Here is a 6,000-nt window from a genome sequence, read left to right on the forward strand (position 1 = left end):
GGAAACCACTGCTTTAAGGAATGCGAAGATGGGAGAAAAATGAAATCAAGTGGGAAGGGAGCAGGTGATGACGACGAGTGAGAGAAGAGAGCCAGGGAAGCTGGTAGAGAAGGCAAGGGGAGCAGGAGGAAAGGAGGGCAGGAAGTGTCACATAGATGTTGCATTTCCAAATGTGGTCTACATTGTAGAAGGAGGGAAGCTTTGAAAGTGGCAGATGATCAGGGAGAAGTGAGGAAGCAGGAGCATGACAATTACAGCTGCCCATTATATTAGTGCTCTTTTTTTCTCTCCAGCATGTGCACTTGTTAGACAGGGAGAGGAAGGAAATAACTAGAACTGGTGCTTGAAATCTGGGACGGCTACAGATAAGTGCCTCCTGTTCTCTGCTACGCCTCCCTTTCCCTACATGTCTCTCTCCTCCGGCTCCCATCCCCTTGCACCCTCCTGCCTAAGGGAGGGAACATGTGCTCTAAAGATATTAATGTTTTTCCATTTTCACACCCCTAACTGCAATGAAAGTTGAGGGCCATCTATAGTTTAAACATACAAAAACATCATTAAAATGGCATTAAACTAACACTTAAATAGCAGTTTAAAAACACTGAAAAAATGGTACAACACATTCTTTAAAGTCCTTTCTATAAAAATGTGTGTGCAAAATCCTGTCAAAATAATAAAAATTCCTGCCATCAGAAACACAACAAGAAAGAAGTCTAGCTTTTCTAGGAACACAGTTCCTGAGCCTTTTGATAGCCACTGAGGCCCCATATACACTGCCATATAATGTAGTTTGAAGCTGCATTACAGTGTTCCCTCACTACTTCGCGGTTCACTTTTTTCGGATTTGCTGTTTTGCGGTTTTTCAATAAACTCGAAAAGACTATTATAAATCATAAAAATTACAATTTACAGCCTGAGGAAGGGAGGAAAGAGAAGCCAAAGGGAGAGAAAAGGATCCCAAGCGGCAACAGGAAGAGAAGGAGGCGATTTATCAACACATGATTGGTTGATACTTAAAATAGTGTATAACTACTAAAATAATGTATAAATATTAAAATAAAAATAGTGTCCCTACTTTTCGGATTTTCACTTATTGCGTGTGGTCCTGAAACCTAACCCCCGCGATAAGTGAGGGAACACTGTATATGGTTAACTCATTGCAGCGTTTTAATTTTTGTATACTTTTTATCATGTTTTAATTGTCTTGTTTTATAGTATATTTGTTGCTGGCCCTCGTGGCAGAATGTAAGCCGCTCTGAGTCCCCTCGGGGAGAAGGGCGGGGTATAAATGCATGTAATAAATAAATAAATAAATAAATATAATGTGTTTTAACTGCTTTGAACTGCATGATATGAGTCTGCTCTGATTATATAATGCAGCTTCAAACTCATAGTGCAATATTTATCATTAAGACAGAAAAAAGTATGTTATTCTTGCAATGTATGGTAGTCCAGCTATCTGGAGGACCAAAGGTTCCCCAATCCTGTGTTAATTTCTTGTCATAAATCAACAAGAAATTGGTATTGCTTGCAATTTTGTATGTCTTGAGGCCCTAATTCTTACAGCTAACTTAACACCTGGAGCCGTTATACACCCAGCAGATACTTTCAAGACACTTGAATTAATAGTCAGCTTGCAGTTAGACAAGAAAAAAGCTGTCTATTTCACAGTGCAATTACCTGCACCAGTTGTAGGCTGGTATTTTTTACTCTGTAATTACGATGCAGGATGTTAGGTTTTATCCTCCCATATTTAAAGAGTAAAAAAAAAACTTCTAATATTTACCTTTCTGAGTGCTATATGTACTTTATTTTTCTGTTTTCCCGTGCTCAGAATGGTCCCAAGGAGTACTCCAATGTCAGGTCTTCAGAACACACAATAAAGTTACTAAGATGCCCATTGAAAAGTTCATAGCATTTTAGGGTGTATTTGCCAAGAGAAGAAGAGGTACAAGCGTTAGGTGAACATATGGTGCAGCAGAAAAATGCGAAGAAGTCCTGAATTTTATTTCTGACGTAGATAATGGAGATAACCAGTACAGCAGGTTTTGAATGTGCAACATAGAGAATATGGCTTGTATGCTACAGGCGGAAAAAAGGCTATGAAGGGAAGTCAGTTAGGACACAAGAAACATTTGAAGCTCTCTTGTAAACAGTCAGGATTGCCAGAGTTTATTATGTTTTTCACATGTAAGGCTTGATCCCATTTTATTGCCCTTTGGATTTTTGATCCTATTTTCCATTATCTTGTTTCACTATCTTGCATTATATTCCCTTAAACTTGGCAGGAAACCTGTAAAACAGAAACCAAGCTTAATGTTGTTCTCCAAATCTTTCCTAAGCAAGCTAGTAACAAGATGTTTCTGTTATGTTCTGTGCCTTGTTTCCTTGTCCGTCTTCCTCAGAGAAGTCTAGGATGTAGTTCCATGTCTGGTGACGTTATCATAGAAAAGCTTTTTATGATGAGTTAAGAATGGCAACGCAATACTCTGTAACATAGTGGTTCTATCTCCCCCTCTGTGACTGGTTCCTAAGGATAGTAACAGGGAGGGCATATTGCTCCCCACCATGGTATTTAACACCAATAGAAAGTATTTAGAATTTGTCAGCAGGGATGTTGGCATGAGATACACTTGGTATGGTGATGAGACACAACTCTGTCTTTGATATACGTGAAGCAGAACTTATGGTCTGAAGTAGCCTTACTATCAACTTCAGACAAGATTCAGGGCTCCCAAGTCAGAAGCTGTGGGAGCAAGAGGTATCAGGTGTCCAGAGAATTGGGGGGAGGGGTTCAAGGAGATAATATATTAGAGACAGGATTCCTGGGAGCTGCTGTAGCTGAACTGAGCCATTAAACCGTCCAAGGGCCATAAATCCGTTGAGCACAATTGCATAATCTGAGTTAGCAAGAGTAAGAATGGAGGTTGCTGGTTAATGTAACCTCTTTATATAAGCAGTGTACTCAGCCAAAATCTTAATCCCAGCTAGTATTTAGGTAGAAAAACTGTGTTCCTCCTGATGTCTTAATTATAGCCTTTCACTCTGTCTGCAAGGGATGGTCTCAGCCTGATGTCTGAGCCTCCACCTTTCTCTGGAACTGGAGGGAGAATGTTCTGTCTCTAGTTCTTCCTCCTCTTCTGAACTTAACTGACTTACAACCTCATAACATTAAGGCAGAGAAGCATCTTCTCTCCGCCTCTCTGCACTGCCAGCACAGAGTCCCCCAGAACCCATCACATGACACAGGGGCTCCGTGGGGCTCTATGCCAGCAGTATGTTAGCAGAGAAGCCCAGAGGGGTCAGGTATACACTCGACTCCTCATCCAAAAAAGGCACTCGAAATGGAGAGAAAATGGGGGACAGCTGGGCAGCAGAGGACAGACCCTTATGGTAACAGCCAGTGAGGTTTCCTATGCCACCCCAAGATTTTCCCTACTGTCCCTTGCTTTACAAAGGGCCATCTGATGAGGTCCTTGCTGAACTAAAGGAGAACTTGACTGGCTATGAAGTATCTGTGGCCCCTTGTCTTAATCGGATATCAAACTCTCAAGAGGGAGCCATGACAGATCCATCTATTTGGGGGATAGGGTCCAGCATCCTAGTTTATAAGCAGATCCATTATCCCTACTGACAGGCCAGCCACCAGCTACCACAAAACACTATTATCCATATTGCTGCCCACAGATATTAATGTAACCTGTAAAGGGGCCTTCGCAGAATCAGGGTGTGCACATGAACTGTGCAGAATCTATATCCCTGCATGTGGTGTTTGTGTGTGTGAGGAACAAACAAAGGGAATTTCTTTCCATGCCCTTTTAAACTGTTGAGAGCCAGTTGATTCCTTGGTGAGAATGATTGATAACACTTACAACCTGCTGTCTTCAGCTGATAATAAGTTTCAGGAATTGGATACTCTCCCCATTCTGTTTTGGGGTAAGGCAGCTAAAAACCCTTTTGTTACTATTGAATCAAAGGGTTTGGAGGTTCCAACAAAAATATAAATTTCATGTAAATACACTCCCATAGAGCTCTTATATCCCTTCCCTAAACTTGTTTATTTCTCACAGTATTTAAGGTATGCCTATGGATATTCTTCCTTTCTTCTGTCATGGTTGGAAGTGATTTTATTTGCATTGAATAAATATTTTCTCTATGACATGACACTGAAGAAAAATATAGCCAATGAAGAGGGGTGCCTGGAGTTGCAAATCAATGACATATAAAGGCTCACATTATACCTATCCTTGCCACAAACATGTTTCGCCCACATCTATGGCAGTCATCCTCAGATACTGAGATACTCCGATACTGAGGATGCCTGCCATAGAAAAACAAAAAGCACAGGCAGCTGTGTTGGCCCATAATCTTGAGATATGTACTCTTCGGTAAAAATTTGTTTATTTGGAATATAGTTGTAATCTTCATATGAGATGTCAATGAAAATACTGCAACAGGAATGTGTGTGTGTATGTGTATGCATGCACACACAGAGAGAGGGGGGGAGGGAGAGAGTGTACAGGCCAAGTGGCATGCAACGCTTGCATACAACCTTATCTTACATCTCCTGCCTGGGGCATCCCTGTCACTTGCCTTGTGCCAGCCCTTGGTGCCTTTCTTCTGACAGAAAGACTCTACCTATGGATTGACTTTCCCCACTGTAGAAAAAGACAAGAGACCTCTGGATCCAATACCACTACGTTACCACTATAATGTAGCAGCCAAAAACGAAGTTCTTACATCATGCTTACTTATGATAAATCTAAAGCATGGTTGTGATAAATCTAAAGCATAGTTATTCACCCTTCTGATGAATAACAACATTATGCAACTAAAGACAAATCAGGAAAGTGCCTTCTGTTCTCTATGCTAGTGAAACAAAAGACCACCTGTCTCCATCCAAGCTACCTAGAAATTTAAGATCTTAAAAAGATGCCTGTTGCAGGTTCCCACACCTAGTGGAATTAGGAGTGGATCTACACCAAACTCATAACCTGGAGTTGACCCAGTGTGTCAAATGTCAGATTGATTCTGGGTATGGTCCTCAGAGGGACTTCCCAAGCCACTGAAGAGGGAGTCCCCACTGCTCAGAGGCTCTGAACATAGTTTGATGCCACTGGGTGGCCACCCTTTCTGTTCTCTTCTGCCCACCTTCATTTGGTGGGAATCTCTGGCTGAGACTTGGATCCTACCTATCTGCCATCATGGGCTGTGATGTCAACTGGGCAATGGGGTATTGATGAGGGAGGAGGGGGTTTTCTCTCCTCCACCGCCATCAGTACCCCATTGCCCAGTTGGAGAGAAAACCCCCTCCTCCCTCCATCCCTTCCTTACACATCATATAAAATATTTTAAAATAATAATAAATAATATATACACCCCTCCTTAAGTCACATAGATTCACTTCTATGGTGGTAAATCAGAGTCTCCTAACATTTCTCATTCATCAGTTCTTGCTTTCCTGGAATATTTGAGAGCAGCATCCCCTTTCTCACTGTACACACCTAGTTGATGTCATCCATTCCTGTTATGAATGATTAATACATACAAACATTTTTTTTTTCAGTTTCAGGTCTATGCTTGCCAATGGAAACATGCCACGACCTTAAGAGTTTTCAATTTGTCATCATGATTAACTCTCTTTACCTGGTTGTCTTTGTGCAACTGAGTATGGGAATATCAACCTTTCTGGTTTAATGAACTTTCTGGCATGTTTTGGCAATGCAGAATAGGTGCTTCCTCTTGTGGGTTAGGAGGAGGATTACTAATATAGTACAAACAAATGTCTCGAGTGATGATTCTTCATACAAGACATGATGTCACTTCTAGCCAAGTACGCTATAATTAAAAAACAACACCCCATGAATTCTGGTGTAGCACAGAGGCTGTGGAATTCAACTATAAACATGGGAAGTCAAAAATGTTATCTTATCTTAGTCACAAATACACTGTTATTTTAGGCCTGTCTCTTCAACAGAGTCACAATAATACTTTCCTACA

The sequence above is a fragment of the Anolis carolinensis genome, chromosome 2 (assembly GCF_035594765.1).
Source record: "Anolis carolinensis isolate JA03-04 chromosome 2, rAnoCar3.1.pri, whole genome shotgun sequence".
Lineage (NCBI taxonomy): Eukaryota > Metazoa > Chordata > Lepidosauria > Squamata > Dactyloidae > Anolis > Anolis carolinensis.